The 17,546-nt window shown below is 39.5% G+C and overlaps 1 long non-coding RNA gene across 2 annotated transcripts; it reads right to left on the bottom strand.

The window, feature by feature from the left end:
* Positions 1–1,164: 1,164 nt before the first annotated feature.
* On the bottom strand, positions 1,165–17,118 carry LOC122568280. Of its 2 annotated transcripts, none has more exons than XR_006317036.1 (3): positions 16,742–17,118; positions 1,394–1,564; positions 1,165–1,270 (listed from the first exon to the last, which is right to left on the bottom strand). It is a non-coding gene; the product is annotated as an uncharacterized LOC122568280 (long non-coding RNA). The 2 variants fall into 2 exon arrangements; XR_006317037.1 differs by lacking the exon at positions 16,742–17,118 and adding an exon at positions 1,695–1,827.
* Between the last annotated feature and the right edge of the window lie 428 nt (positions 17,119–17,546).

The following is a 17,546-nucleotide window of genomic DNA, read 5'->3' on the forward strand; positions in this document are numbered from 1 at the left end:
TTCGTCCGATGATGGGCCGCGACTCTCGTAATATCTTGTACATGCGGACCGTGCCGCGGTTCGGCGTTGTTTGACGGCGTGCGCATGCGCGCCGCGGCTCGGCCCGCGATCCAGTGGTGGGGGAACACGGCGCACAAACACACGCGACCGGATACTTGTACGCGCCACTTCCGAGACTGGCAGCGACGTGTGCGCGTACACCACGGTGGTTAATTTCCAGTCAAATTTCATTACTTGACTGCGGCGCGGTTGTAGATGGTCCATGCCAGCCGCTTTCCCCTTTCTTCTATCTCTCTCCGTCTCTCCTCATCGATTCTCCCGCCCTTTCTGTCTCACCCCCATTTTCCCTATTTGTCCCTCTCGCGCGCGCTCATTCCAGCACGAACGTTGCATCTTTGTCTGGCTGTGCGGCTCTGTACGGACAGTGTGACCACCACGCCATCGTCCCTCGTGGTCATACACGGCCAACCCGGAACATTATTGTTACACAGTTGTCCATTGTCAACGGCGTAAAATGGAGACGCGAGGCAGGGATATTATTAATGATCGTCGTTCGCGCCCGAAACCTGAACCGGCCTGGCTCTGATTCTCCCCCCCCCCCCGGTCTTCGCGCCATTGTCTATCGCGCTTTCTTTTTTCTTCTTTTCCTTTTCTCCTTGTAGTTTTGTTCCTTGTATTATCGGATTTTTCTCTTCCTATGCTCTTTCAGAGGGCAGATAACGAAACTCGCTGGAGTAGGATGTTGGAACGCAGGACTCGGTGAAGATCAGCTTGCGGATTTGGTAAGATAGAATGTGTAAATTACATGAAATTTCGACGAGCACCTGAAAGTTGATTTGAATACGAGCTGTCAGTTTGCGAAGATACATCGAATTGCTAATTGATGTATGGATATTTTGGTTGTCGGGTAGCTACTGTAGCTGATTAAGTTGTCTTCTGTTTGAGGAATTGCTTTTATTAAATTCCGTAAATTCGAGTAGCCATTAGCGTGTAACGATAAAATGTAAGCAAACATTACATTAACATTAGATAAGTATCTGAAAAGCTATCATATGAAACACACGGTAGGGATTTCTTGAGATAAATAATTAAAGTCGTTAAAAACTAAATCTTGTACCATTTTATTACCTTATTAATTAGTAATTAATTATTTTACTTGAATCTCCCTGATTTCTACCAATATTCGTTTGTAACACAGATTGGAAATTTATTCGTATCAATCCCGTTGCTCGATGATCCTGAATAAGCTTCAAGAGATAAACGCTCGTTTCTGAAATGAATTAACATATATTTAACGTACAATTATTATACTTATTGGTATAACAGTAGAACTTCAAGAATAATATCCATATGAAAGTTTCATAAATGTGACATATTACTTAATAAATCTTACTTATCTGTCGAAGGGTATTTGGAAAACTTTTAGGAATCTCCGAGATAATCCTCGAATGACCTTCAACGGATTCGATCGCCAGAATCATTCGGGAACTCCATAAACCTGAATTTTCGGCCTGACTAACGCTTTACTCCATGTTAAATGGAGAGAATTCCTTAAGTTGGCTACCTGAAAAGAAAATCCTCTTTGAGCCCTATGTAAGGAATTGTATTTGCTAGCCGTAAATGACGGTCTATGAGTCACTGTAATCGTCGTACTATACGAACAATCAGACAATAAAAATAATCGAATATTTTACCTGAGTAATACAGGAAGAAGGAAAAGTTTTCTTGGAAAATACCTTGCGGGACATAACTTTAACTGAAGGTCCGTTTTTATGTCGGTAAAATATGGCCATATCGAATGCTTATAAATGCAACGGAATTCCTTTTTATTACTTTCCTGACTTCTTGTCGTAGTGTAATTAAATACAATTCTCAGTAACGTAAAATTAAATATTGTATAAAATAAAATGCACAGTAAGCTATAATTTAAAAATATGTCTCTTTGAAATTCTATTTCTAAATGTTTCTGGAGACAAAAGAAATATTGCGTAGTTTAATATGCATTAATTCGGGCTAATAAATTTTAATAAGATAGCTTGGCTATAATAAATTATTTTATAAACAATGTTTGAAGTAAATAAATATTCAACCTATTTTTAGTGTCCAAATGACATGTGTCACGGCCAACAAAGTATTTCACTGTACAGCACAAACACTAAAACATTAATTTCGTGATAGCGAATGCAGATTCGCCGAACATTCGACTACCAATATCGACGATACGTATCACTAAATTATTACCATTACTGTTTCTTTGAGCAACATACGCGAAAAGATGATTATTTCATGAGTTTCGACGAAGCAATCGGAACACGTATATAGCCAGTCAAGGTAACGTTCGGAAAACTGTCCGCTTGCACATTGTAGCAAGTTCTAATGAAATTACAACATAAATTTCTTTCCTGTACACCTCAATGCCATTGATAAGACTAATTCTACAGATAAATACAAATGCACGTATTAGGAGCCATTTATATTTCCTAAAACATTGAAATGCTGAATTCGAGTTTTCGTGGAATTTTAGATACGTAAAATGGTAAAACGTTTAAAGAAAGGTCGAGAACGTCATGAAATTTAACAGACGACGATTACGCGATTACAAAACGTTGGTGCAGTCGAATTACAGCAGAATAACCGGCGACTAATTTCGCGGTGTTTGTCGTTTCGTGAAAAACCGGTCGATTCGCGGGGAGATTTCGACGTAAGTTAATTTTCGCATTTGAAAACGCGTTCGCGTGTGTACGTAGGACTTCGCAAACGCGCAATATTTTTAATGGAAACGCCGGAGAACGGTTGTACTGGGAGGTTAGAGAGAGAGAGAGAGAGATAAAGAGAGAGAGAGAGAACTCGCACGCTAATGACTTTTAAATATAGTTTTCCCTGTAGAAGTCCCTCGGTACAAATTGCTCCTGTAAAACTGTTTCGAACGGTGCTCGTTCATTCGGTCAACTGGCGTTTCCGGTTTTTTCTTCCGTACGATTTGTACACACGTTTCGCGGATTAAACCCGCGGTGGCGAACATGCGAACCGGGTCAGATGCACGAAATTTCCAATTACCAGCACGTGGACGTTCGAACAGCGTGTTAAAAGAGCGAGCCAACTCTGTCGCTATGAGAAACAGAGAGAGCAAGAAAAAGAGGGAGAGAGAGAGCGCTTTCGAAATGGAAATGGAAGGAAAACATCGAGGGAAAAAAAAAGAGAGAGAGACAAGAACTCACGAGTAATTGGCCGATCCATTTCGAAAAGCGTACAGCGTTTCCCCTTTCGTTCGACCATTCCTGATGGCAATTATTATCTCCTGACGTTTCGATACGATCGTGCAGGTTATTAACGTGCAGTCGGTTCCCTCGATAGATGGAAGAAAAATATTAGAACAAATGAGGCGTGCCTGGTCATTCGCCTCGTAGATTGAAATCATAAATTCATCATGTTCAACCCATTTCTTTTAGACCTTTAATAAATATTTCTTGTAACGAACGGCGTTACATGGCTGATTTGTACGTTCGCGCGGCTTTACGTCTGTCTTTCATTAATAAGTTCATAAGCGTAGCGAGAAATAGTGGTTTGAGGTTTTCCAGTGACACATGTTTGATGTTACGACTTACTGATGGATTTTATTTGTTGTACCAGTAACATTAAATTGCGCTATGTTTTTTTTTAGCGATTTCACCTTTTTGGAAGGGAATGCTTTTTAATTGTCAAACAGATTGTCTTCGTTCGATTCGAAGGATTTGCTTAATTACCATATGGATATTTTTTCAGTTTCTCAATCCAGATACGTTTGGATTACATTTCTGGGCTGTGATTCTGCTCCTAAAAATAAATATAATTTGCTGCTGATTGATCGAACGAAGTACCCGTTATACAACCATAATTGAAGGCAATTTTGTTCGACTAAAAACCAACAATATCTGTATCGTTTGTTACAACGTATCGTCTTCGCAGTTTCAATTAAGTAAGCAATTAGTAAGAGTAAATCTTTGGGAAAATTAATTTCAAATAGAGAGTTTAAGTTACACATCTCACCTAACAGTCTGTTTTTTATGGACTAAGGGAAAATCTGAAATATTCGTCATGTTCCATTTCATAGAATGATAAAACCTACATTTCTCAAATTTCCGCAATTCATTTCCTTTTTTCTTCGCTAATAGAACCAAAGCTTCTAAATGGTGACTCGACTAAAAAAGGCAAAATTAACGAAGAGCCGCTGAGCTGCGTAATTACTTGAATCACAAATGATCACAGAGATGAATAAACGACAAGTTTCATCCCCCTGGTTAGTTAGCTCGAGGTGAGGTTGGTTACCGCGAATATGATAACAAAGATGGCAAAGGTAACCGCGTCGCGATGATGAGGACTGTGTAACAAAAGCGAGCACAGTAACTGGCCGCGAAATGCCGGTTGTCCGGTAATAATTTAACAGCTAGTCGAATTAGGAGCGGGATAACAACGGTTACCGGACGAGCCGTCCACAAATACGGTATAAACCAACGCGTGCCGCGTTCTGATCTTTTGGTACGGCTCTGGTGGCCGTTTGCGTTCGTTCATTACGACTGTAATCGATCGGGCGCAACCGCTGCGGCGGGCCCGCGATTCCGTTTAATAAATGTCAGTTTCGTTTTAAAGGCCATTCCGTAAGTGAGCCGACAGTAATTATCGATAATGCACGGCAATAATATTTCCTTTCGTACGGAACCGTTTTGCTGGCGATAAGCGGGTCGCGCATATCAAAGCACGTTCGTTGCTCCAACGATGGAACCGTATTTTTGACGTCACATTTATTTGCCAGAATTTCCACCTGTTTTCGACCGATTCCCTGTGTAAATGTGATGAACGATCGAGTTGGCGGTACGAAAATTACATAGCGTGGTTTTTGCGGCGAGAGAAAGTTACACGGAAGAAAATGTTATGCGCGATTGTACAGGTGTAGAAGCTTACATGGAACAACGTGTTATTGGAGAATTTTTCTGAGACAGGATACTGAATAAACTATAGAAAGTGTTTGTGTTTTGTTATGGTAATAACAAATTTCTGCTCTTTTCTTTGAACAAAAACGTGTAATTATTTCTTGTTTTTCTTTCCAGCCAAACGTTCGCCGTTATTTATACGAAATTTGCTCGTTCAATTCCGGCTAAGTGATAGAACGGAGTAATTCATTGGACCGCTACTCGGGAAAAAATTAATCAATTTCAAATGCGTTCGCGTTACACGAACGTAATACGTTCAATAAAAATTCTATAAAGGAAAATGTACTTCCTCCACGAATTCCTCTGTTTCAGTTTTTTAATATGATTATTCTACACAACGAAAAATTCACTTCTTTATAGAGACAATTTTCCTATCGTTTACAAACCGATTACACCACCACGGAATAGATCTTCTTTGCGATAACTTATTCGATAATAATGTTCGTGTCGGAGGTTTCAAGATGTTGCTGGTTCTTCGTGATTATTAGCAGGCACGATGTTCTCGCCAATCGAATTCCGACAAGAAGCGAGCCTTAATTAATAAGTCAATAAGCTGCTTCTACGGGGAATGATCACGCAAATAGGCGGGGATGGTGGCATTGACTGACGTCACCAAGTTAATTGATTCGAAACACGACCACAGTCTGCGCCTTCCTATCAAAGGAAGGGCGTACAATAGGGGAGATAAATCATTCCTCGGAACGACGAGAATAATTGGAGCGTGCGACGATAATGGAATTCGAAAAGAATTCGTTATAACGCCTGAGCCACCCTGAAATCCCTTTCTTCTTCTTCTGCTCCCCTCGTCCTTCTATTCGACAAATCCTTATCCTGCCTTTCTTCCTGACACTTGCACGCTGCGTTCGATCCCTTTCAGCAAATGAATCTGTCCTTTGAAATCGGTAATGTGTGCTCGTCCAACATTGTGGCAAATGGAAAACGGGTGTTTAAACAGGGGGAGAGCGTGTGCATATATGCGTGTGAAAAATGAACCTGGGGAAATGTGTATTTTAATATCAGGTATGGTAGACTGGCAAAGTAGTCTGCTAGGAATACAGATGGGAAATTTATCTGGAAAGAAATTAAAGCGAATCTACAATTTTGCCAGGGCAGAGAATTCATGGAGAATAGAAAAGATTTAATGAATATGGTACAGTGATCGTATAGCAGAATATAGTATACACGTATGATACTATACATATGTAGGTCTACGATGAAAATGTACGTACGTACAGATGTCGAGTGTATTTTCTAGTCAAATAGAAAGCTCCTCGATTATACTACATATATTAAAACACCGTGGTAAAATTCATCATGAAGACGAAACCTTTATAAGTTTGCCAACATTTACGTAAAACGAAGATCCTTTCGATTCCGTTACAAAACATTTAAATGCAACGAAATTGCGAAATCCAATAACAGAACAATCTTTCATCGTCATGCACGCTGATAATCGCGATTATTCTTATCTTATTAAAAAAGAAAAAGAAAAGAAAATACAAAAGCGAGTACTACATAATGCATAACAGGATATCTACCTTTACGAATCTCTAGAAACTAGCTAAATCGTATCTCACGTAAGCAACACCTCCTACTCCAATAGATTTTTACAAACATAGACTGCTCACGGTTCGTCGTGGAAATTTCACACGGGGAGCTTCTGAAATCCGGCGCGCGGGAAAGAATTCATTTGCGCGATTAGCGGCGTGATTATGTCCCTCGTAGCGGCTTCGGATAAACGCCGAGCAGAACGAGGAATTCTAAGGTTCGTCTTTTCTCATTCTTCTTTTTCCGACCTTTGCCTTTCCGCGAAACTCGCGCACTCCTCTCGAATTAAGTGAAATCGGCCTGCAGGAAGAATGACCGTTCCGAGTTCTAAGCAAGGGAACGTAGTAAAGAAAAAAAGAAAGGGGGATTGGGAGGCGGGGAGAGAAGAAAAAAGGACACGTTGTCGAAGAGGAAGAAGAAGGGCAAGAAGAAAGAAGGAAGAAGTTAGTAGGAGGAAGGTAACCTTTCGACGTTTCCGATCGACTTCATTCTTCTCTTCGCGTCTTTTTACGAACCCTCGAGCATTTTCTCACGCGAGAACGTTTTATCGTATACCTCGAAGGAAAAGGGCATCGGAAGGTGTTCCGTGGAAAAAGGGGACGAGGAAAAACAGAACGCAACACCGAGGATGGGGGTGAAAGAATCGACTTCGTGCGGTTTGTTTGCTTCTTATTTACCGTGGCACAGCTTGTTCCGATATTACGGGCTTTCCACTTCATTTCCACCGGTATCGACTGAGTTACACTTCCCGGCGGCTAACCAGTTTAACGATTTTATACGACGCCCACCGTCGAAACATTGGAACCGCGATGAACGAACGCGCCGAGCTGCAGAAGAGTTATGCATTTCGGTAAATCGAAATCCCGTGTTTGGGAAAGAAAGTTTCGGCGGATTTAAAAGTTGATTAAAATATGAACGGACGGATTGTTTCGGCTGGTGCGTTGCATAAGATGGAAATGTTGTATATGGTGGAAGAATAACGTTATGTCTTTCTTTTGATTATGAATTGTAATTAATAAATCGACGTTTCACGTTTGAAGAGATTTCACGTTAGATTTGATAGTTGATTAAAATAAACATCGACGTTGGATTGTTTCAGGGATCGTGTTTTTTGGAAGATGGTAAAGTTATGTGAGAAATAACGGCGCGTTGCTTTGGTCGTATGACCGATCGCAATTAATAAAACGAAGCTTTATGTTTCAGAGGGATATTCGAATTTGAAAGTAAATGAAATTAATGCAAATGATGATGTTGTTTTACGCGATGCTTTTAAAAGATAGGACGTCTGTGAGATGTGAAAAAGGATATAAGAAAGCGACTTTGTATAATAAATTGCTTTTTAGTCTAATTGAAAATTATATATAGATAATCCCAATTTGTAAGAACAACCTTTCTTAACATTTATATTTGTTATTGCTAACATAATTGATTACTACTTTTTCCACTATGTTTCTATGAATTCGTATAAAAATTTGCCAAACGTAATGTATTAAAATTTATTCAACGTTTTATTAGTAAATATCGTTGAACATCGAAAGACACTTGAGAGGAAAACGTACACATGACGCGACTCTAATACAAAAAGTCATTTCCATAGATAACAACATATGAAATTGTACATCATAAAATTCGTAATCGCAATATTACCATATTATTTATCAAGACTAATTCATTAAAAATTTTTATTCAAATTAAATGACGTTAAAATAATCATGGTAATTTAACATGTTATAATTATTGCTCTAGTTGTAATAATTTGTAAGTTAGAAATAAAATGTATATATATATATATATTCACATACACATGTGGTGTGTGGAAAAAATAAAATAATAATAATACGACGTGTTATGAAGGTTATACATTGCAATTATTTCATTCTCCGCAAACCGAAAAAACGGAAGGTATTCGTCAAACTTAATTTTCTTGTACATCAAGTAACATGAAAGTAATCGTGCCAGGTATTAGGTTGTCCGAAAAGTGTCTGTCTTTTACAATGACGCATCTTTATACAAACATGAAACCTAATCTGTCGAACGTTGTAATCTTTATCTTGATAGAACAAGATGAATCGTAAAACAATTGTTGAGAATTTTGGATCTTAATAGCCGAAATAATGGTATAGGAACACTAAATTTACACTTAGAATTTATATTAGAATAGTTATATATTTCTTTGATAAACGATTTCAAAGATATTCATCGATACATACTTGCACGCGTCTCACCTTCTTCCATACCGGACTGTTAACCGACTGAACAGCTCACATTCCTTTGTTTTCGAGACGCCGCGCACACACATACTTCCACACACTGATATTCACATACATGTATCACTACTACGCGGTCAATCTAGTCTAGCACATAAAATTATACATATCTCAATAATAAAACCGAAAATGTTGTGTATCTATCATTTCCTTATAAAACGAAAGAAACTTTTCGGACGATCCACTATAATACGATAAAATATGTCGCGAGTTTATTTAGAAATTAAATAATGTTAAAATCAAATCTACATCGCAATGATTTTCAGTCGATGAATATTCCCCTCGCCTAAACCTACCTGTGCAAATCATTTAAATACTATTTTCTCACAAAATCCAAGTCTGCCGTTTCTTGGTAAAACGTTCGTCCTAAAAACCGCCTTACAAAGATAAAGCCAATCGTCCAGAAGTTGAATCCGCGTTTGCGTTGCGTGCAGACAGCCGTGGAATTCGAACAGCAAATCGCTGTTAGGCCCGTCCGATTCCCCTTACCGATCGTCACGAGAAGTCGTATTAATTAGAGAGTCGTGCCGTCCTCCTTACATAATTCACGACGCGGCCATCGAGATCCGAGCTTTTGCATAACCCGCACCACCATCTTTCCCCGGGGTGTTCGACCGACACGACTTTGCGAACCCAGAGACTGTTTTTCGCACGCACATACTCACGCACGGCCACCACACGCGATCCTTTGCACGCGATACTCGTGTTCGTTCGATCGACTTCGAAGACCGTGTTTTGCTCCTCTCTCACACTCTCTCTCTCTCTCTCTCTCTCTCGTCGTGAAATTGATCCTGCTTTATGATTGAAACATTCGATTCGAGGATAGCTTCGGGTGATCGAAAGCGATCGATAGATGGAATATACAGTTAGAGAGAAAAATAAACGGACAGGTAGTGGAAATGTTTTGTTAAGTACATATATGTCGAGTTAACATTGGGATTAGCGGCGTTTAACGAACCTTCATTTGGATTAGCCACTTTTTTCGTTATACAATATAGATGATAGTTAATGGTAGCAATGTAATTATTACAGAATAAAGTTCACTAGCAATGAATAATTTCACTACACAATAATAAGTCCTCACTAAAAACTTGTATTAAAATAACAATGATTACTTAGTGAATATAATGAATATAATAATAAATTCACAAGGTGACTATGACAGAATTTGACGATTAACCGTGACGATTAGATATGACTCGAGATGCTAATGACAATGATCTTAGGTTCAACAACGAATACACGGTCAACAGGATAGCAAAAGGCGCTTCCTTACTTGTCGAAAGTCCAAGTGGAACTGCACTCATGTACTTTTCTATGTACCTCTCTGTACTCCTTTGGTCAGCTATATTTTTAAGGAGAGCTATACAACTACGTCATACCTCTTTTAGGCAAAAACGTCCATCCCGTGATCGTGGCTACGTTTAGCGACCAGATGTGTCGCTTCGAGTCCAAGCCTACTGTCATAGATCTCGGGCAAACATAATCGGATTAAATCATAAACAATTACTTCTAAGTTTCATTATTTAAGTGCTACAATAACAAAGTCTAGACTAAAGTATTGGGGATTTTTCCAAAAATTCCAACGAAAAGGCCCCGATGTTCTTTCATCTCCGACATATATGTGTGTGTGTGGTTTGTTTATGAAAAAGTGTAGATATCAATTTCAGTTATTCGATAAATAATTTATATACTATGAGGATATTCGATAAATGAAACTTAAGTATATAGAAGTATTAGTTCGATTGAACTTCATTCGAAGCTAAAAGTTACCGAGTTGATTGGTATATAATGTTTTTTTATTTTTTAATAACGTAATGGTCGAGTAAATATATTTGATGAATACGTATATTTCAGGTGTAACGATGTTTGCATTAAATAAAAAGTAAATTTTGATTTGAATTAAATTGAAAATGTTAGATTAAATAGAAAAATACCGTAGTCACTGTAAATTACAAATTACAGGTGTCTTGGTATAAAAAATGTGAAGTCCCGGTGGAATTGGTGCTGCTGTACGATCGAAACGTTCGATTCGAGAATGGCATCGGCTAATCGGAAAGGTTTTCCAATAAAGCATTTAAAGGATTTATCGATAGATAAATTACAATATAAATTGAAGCTTTATAAAACAGAAACTTTGAATATTCTCAATTAAACTAGCATTATTAGTAAAACTTTGCAAGTCACAAGTTATAAATTATTTACATTAACAAATTGTCTTGTATAACAGCAACAAATTCGTTGATCGATCAAATGAAATGTTACAAATTACCACTCAACCTTACAAAATTATAAAATCATCAAAGAGAAGTCTATAACTTACGATCTGCAACTTGTCAATTCGCTAACATTATTAGTTGCTAAATTACTGTGCAAAAAGATCGATATACTCGTGTTCGTTCGATCGGCATCAAAGACTACGTTCGTGTTGTCCTTCTATGGAATGATCTTGATGCAAGATTGAAACGTTCGATCCGAGGATGGCTTCGGGTGATCGGGAACGGTGTCGAGGAACGAGGATGATGATGGAGAGATCCGCTAGTCCGATCGAAAAAAACACAACGTCCCGTGCGTGATTAAGGATCGTCGGGATTCTCGAGACCGCGATTGGGAGTTTGGCGACGGTTTTTTAGTCAAGTATATGCTCGGGATTGATGACGGTGATAGCGAAGTAATGAAACGTATGTGCCTGGCTTTGATAATGGTAATGGTCGGGTAATGAAACGTATGCGTCGGGGCTTGATAATTGTGATGCTGGGGCAATGAAATATATAGCGGATGGAAATCTGGAATTATGGAAAATTGTGATATTACCGGTCGAGCTGTGTAATCTTCGTACGGTGGTATTGCGTTTCGATGATCGAGTTGAGACTGAATTTAAGGGTGGAAACTTTATTGCAAAGGCATGTGTAACGTCCGTACGATGCCATTATAATCCAACGAGTGGAAGTGATATTGGTATTTAGGCATTGCAAATTTGACGGAGTAATGAAAATTGGTGTCAAAATGGCGTTGAGATTCGACGAATCCAGCTGATATTGATAATTAAGGATCGCAACTTTGCTGTAAACGTAGCTGTATAACGATCGTACGTTGATATTATGATTCGATGAATTCACGTAATTGGTATTTGAGGACGAGCTGATCGTATAATGAAAATTTCGTACGTTGGTGTTATGATTCGGTAAACCGAGTCGATATTGGTATTTAAGGACCGCAAATTTCACGCTGTAATGGAAACTTCGAATTTGGAAATTTGGAAAGATAATATCATACTGCGGGAATTTCAGTATTTTCTTGTTGTCACGTATGATCTTAGTGTCTTTAGCGTTATGCACGTTATGCTGATCGAGGGAGCGGCGTTATTATACCGGAAGTGATGGAGTCATAGCATCTGCTGTTAATGATTCTCATTGGTCATGGAACTCGAGATTGATGCGTTCGTGGTTCTGATATATTGCCGGCACTTAATAGTCGTAAATTTTAATAGTGTTAACTCGGCGTCGAAAGACCAAAGATTATGGCAGGTTAATATCAACATTTTGGGGTAATGAAAGTTAAGCGTTATGGTAAATAATCGATCGGTTTTAAGCAGATTATCGGTCGTTAGAATGACACGTTACAACAAATGTTAAACAGATTCGTACGATACGTATGTTAGCTTGTAACATATATTTCTATATTTGATTTTAAAACAGCATGGATTTATATTACGAACTAATATAATAATTTATATTTACACCATTTCATTTTCTCCCTTCTCCGACCTCCCTTGTCTTTCTTTTTTTATTTCTTCGTCCTTCCTTTCATTTTTTCCTCTCCCGTTTCTACCTTTCTTCCGTTTTCCGTATCTTTCTTCAATTTCCTTCCTTACTTTTGTATTCATCCTTCTTTTCCCTCTTTCCTTCTCTCGTTTCTTTACGAAAAAGTTGAGCTAAGTCTTCGATTCTTTTTTTTTTTTTATACTTTCGATTATAATCTAAACCTGCGACGTATAATTGGCCACTAAATTTGTAATCGTGTACAAACATTTAAATATAACTCACGACACTATCAACGCCTATCGTCGCTCTTGGGACAGAGGCAGTGTGAAAAAACTCGGCGAAAAAATCTCACCATCAACCAACTGAAACACGAGAATAAAGAGTTCAAATTCGCATTAACACTTCCTCCTTACCAGCGATAACAACATTCCTTTTTACTCGAAAAGCCGACAGGTGAGTCGAGGGTAATTCATCAAGCTGTTAATTCGCGCGTCCGACCGGTAACATCGAAGCATCTTAAATAATCCCGTGAAGCAATTCGAGGGATTAATCTTAATTCCATCGTGAAGGCTTGGCAGACGGAAGCACGAAACACCCTCCCATTCGTGGCACGTAAACCGGCCCGCATTATCGAAGAACAAGCAACCCTCTCGGGATATCTGCGATCGGCCTTCGACTTTGCTTCACCGTCTCTTTCGTTCCTCCGCTGGTCTCGTGAGTTGCGGTGTAATCAACGTCAACGGGGACGTTTCACTCGAAACTGGCTGCGTGGCGGCCGCGGCCAGACGAGCGAAATAATTATCGGTAATTTCTGCCAGATAAATCACCTCGTCGAGTCGCGATCCAAGATACGAGGAGTCGTCGCTGGTGTCGGTAAACAGTCGCGCGATTAAAAGGCGTCGCGCATTTCCTTGAGACTATTAACTCTTATTCAGTGGTCACAGGTTTCACTCGGACTCGGTTGTGCATTGTTTATTTCAGCGAAACTTTTACGAACGTTTGATTGCAATCGTTAAACTGTGACATTTTATGCACCTGCGGGAGATGTAAACAGGTAAGAATACGCAGAACGGGTATGATACGGGAAAATATATAAAATATTCAAAGGGGAGTATTTGATACGGTATTTAATGAATTATCAAACGTTTCGAATTGCTAACGCTATGCACGTGTACATATGTGACGGGAACATGTGCTAAGTGGCTAATCGATTACCCAATTAATCAATCAAATCAATTTCAATTAGGTCAACTTTGATCCTTGAAACGACATGTAAGTGAAAAGATAAGGGATCTTAAACCACGTCATTGATCGGCCAAGGACTCGTACAATCACGAAAAGTAAAAGTTAATAAAGACAAATGAATTTCAAGTAGATTGGTTTTAATCCTTGGAAATATGAATATGATACAATTTATTTTGAACAGAAACGAAATGATACAAGATATTGGATAAAGAAATTACTATATCCGAGATATTGGCAATTCAATTGGCAAGTTAATACGTTCTTCCCCATTAACAAATTAGATTATACGGCAATCTATATAAACGACGAATTAACGCGTCTTTTGCCCAGGTTAAACCTGTTAAGTAAAATTTCTCTATGGGCCCGTTTCAGCTTGCGAGTAAAACCGTCCAACGTTTCGAGGGTGAATTAACGCTAAAATTTATGGTTGTGCATGCACGCGTTTCCTGAAGGGGAAAGGAGGCACGATGGGTGTTCGTGCGACGAACGCCTACATCGTGCACACGTTCTCGGCGAGGACGTTGCGCACGAGCACGTATTGTCTGTCACCCCGCATAGCCGAGATAATCGATGAATGATTATCCAATCGCGGCTAATGCGGAAACTATCCGTTTAATTACGTTTAGTGCCTCGAACCGAGGAGGCTCCGAGGTGAGCGCTGCTGGAGGCCGAACGACAGGCTCGATACCAACCTACGTGAGAGCAACTGACAACGAGTATGTGCATATTAGTTCACGCGTGTACGATACTGTGAACGTTAGCGCTCTTACACACCTATAACTGGTTCTGATATATCTTGATTCACGTATAACGGATACTGATGTACGTAGCTACATGTACCGCATGTAAAAGCGTTCATACGGCAATTTTCGAGTGATAGACTACCGCGACACTGACTTTGTGTACCAGGCGAGTTCCAATTTTTTCTGTTGAAGATGACAGGCGAAACATAGCAACGTAATGGCTCGTCCAGACATATAGGGCGATTTGATTTTTTTGTCACGTGGATAGCGTTCAAATTTAGCGTGATCGAACGTGAAACGTACCAGAGACGAGATGGGAGTGAGAATAGAAGAAGAAAATAAAGTGAGTGTAAGAGCTAAACGAGGGAGTAAAGACAGCTGTGCATGGGAATTGACAGCAGTTCGGTTTGGCGAACGACGAGAGTAGTATTGTATAATCGTACAAAGTGTATAGTCGTGCGTGTTAGAGGAATTAGGTTGTCCGGAAAGTGTCTTTCTTTCGCAAACGTGTTTTTCACGACAGTGCATCTTCGTACAAACGTGAAACCAAGTCTGTCGCGGTGTTTATCTCAACGGAACAAAATGGATCGTTCGTAATTCGACAAAATAATATAAAATGAAACACGTCGTGTGTCTATTATTTCCTCATAAAACGAAAGAAACTTTCCGGACAACCTAATAGGCGCGGAAAAAGACTAACAAGGTCGAGTTCCCTTCTTTAATCAGAGAGAATAAATTATTACTTGATAAATTATCGTGCAACAGTGTTGTATCTCGATATCCGCACAATCTTAGCCTCAGGTCTTTAGCATATGAAAGAAGCCCGTGCACCAGGAAATTTATAGCAACGCAGAATTTCGAATTCGTCAATCTGCTAATATTATTACTTGGTAAATTGAAAACTATTCAGCAAGATGGTTCTAAGTCGCGTATCTCACACACGTACGTATCTCGACACCCGTTATCTTTGTGTGGAAGTAGCCTTAGCTGAAGCCTTAGAGTGTTAAGGTTGTACGTGTATCAGTTCACGAGTCCACAGATAGACAGATAGACAGTCGAGGGGAGAAACCGGTGGTGGCAAACAACGACGGAAGCTCGAGGGGTCCACGCTGGCTTTGCAAACGGAGAAACGAGGCGGACGACGAGGAACAGAGCACGGCAGAGAGGAAATAGAGACGGTCACGGACAAAGGGCGGGTGTGGGTGGCAGGGTAGTTTCGAAAGAGGGTTGGCTAGCTCGTAGCCGGAATTGAGCCGCGACCGCTTAACTGACGTAATCAAGTGTTGGACAGTGACGCTCAAACCCTGTCTAGTTTGTCTTTTAGCCGATCGGTCGTCGATTCGACTTGGTCGTTGTTGTGGTTGTGTACGGTGCTGCGTTACGTGTAATCTTCGAATTGGTCGTGCGTGAAATCGACGAACTAGCTCGGGGTGATCGCGCGAGAGATGGAAAGAGGATTTTTTGAATGCGAAGAGGGTCGAACGTGTTCAATGGATTGCTGTGATTGTAATTGGCCTGGCACATTGTATTTCCAGGCAAGCGACTACGGTTGAATGGAAACGTTTGTTCCTTCGTTTTTAAGACGATTCCACGTCTATCGAAGTGGAAACTTGAGAAATATGGCGTTAGAAACACGCGATGTATATGTAAAATTCTCGGTAGTTGCGTTTATTTTCCCCCAATTCCTCTACGTACTCTAATGTGTAATACTAGATATATAATTAGTTTGTAATTAATACGACACGGTGGTAATACAATGGGAATATATAATCATATTTCGATCTCAGGTCGTTGATAAATAATAAATGAAAAATTAATCGATAAAGAGCTCGGTTAGTAGCTGCACTGGCATCGTAAAAGTAACATAGATAGTTAACGAGAAGTCCAGTATCCTGATAGAAAAAGTGAAAACGTGCGATTCAAAACGAAATAAAAATATTTTAGTTATTCTAAATTCCAAGTTTCAGATGACATCGCATGAAAACTGTAAAATTTCAATTACGTAATATACCGATAGTAACCAGATTGCGCGTATATCCATGTGCAACTATAAATTAATTACGCGGAATAAACTCGAGAAATATTTATACAGCAATTCGTAAGATCAGATAGGCGAGACAAAAGTTTAAACATCGATAAAAGCCTGACTCACGTTGCTGTTTCGCGAACGACATTAGATCTATGGTATTGCGAGTATAACCGCTGACCTTTGAGAATTCACTGGCTGAATTCAATCTTGTCTTTCGGCGTCGTTGCACGTAGAAAATGCGACGGTACGTGTTGACGCGGCCACACGGCGTAAAACACGTCTATTAAAGAACTGTGCATAATTACGCGGTTGCCTGCGATTCGGAAACTCGCCGGCTTTATTAATGAAAAAACGTAGTAATTAATGGGGTTTCATTATGCGATAATTGGCCGTATTTTTGTGGCGTGCTAATTGCCATGCACGGACGATAATAATAGCGAACAATAACAATAATCGTAACGACCGCAATATCCTTTCCAATTATACGCGCAAAGATTCGCTAGCCCAGCAATATCATAAGAAACCCATTAAAATTATCCACCTCATTATATCCGCGGTTTCAAACGAATCGTTGTTCGATATTTTCTGTTTTTGTAATTTTATCTGAACGATGATTGTAAATGTTACGAGCAATTAGGCATGTAAATCGAAATTGAAACAATGGTGTATCCACTAGGCAGATCGGGTGAACGACAACGTTGTAAGTGTAAAGTAGTACAATTTTGAGAGTTGAGTGTAAAGAAAAAGTCCTGTCAATTTATTCCAATTACAGCTTTCCCATCGAAAGGAAGACTGGACGTCCGTCTTACGCGTCAACTGCCAAGCTACGATCCTACTAAAAGAGAAATAAAAAAGTGAAAGAGAATTGTCGAAAAAGGAGAAGAGCGACGCGAAAGTGGATCTCGTTAATTTCACGTTCTCGAACGTTTTCGAAAACGTTCGAAGCAGGTATTGAAACCAACGAAAAAGGAAACTCAATTTAC

Source organism: Bombus pyrosoma, linkage group LG6 (genome assembly GCF_014825855.1).
Source record: "Bombus pyrosoma isolate SC7728 linkage group LG6, ASM1482585v1, whole genome shotgun sequence".
In the NCBI taxonomy this organism is placed as follows: domain Eukaryota; kingdom Metazoa; phylum Arthropoda; class Insecta; order Hymenoptera; family Apidae; genus Bombus; species Bombus pyrosoma.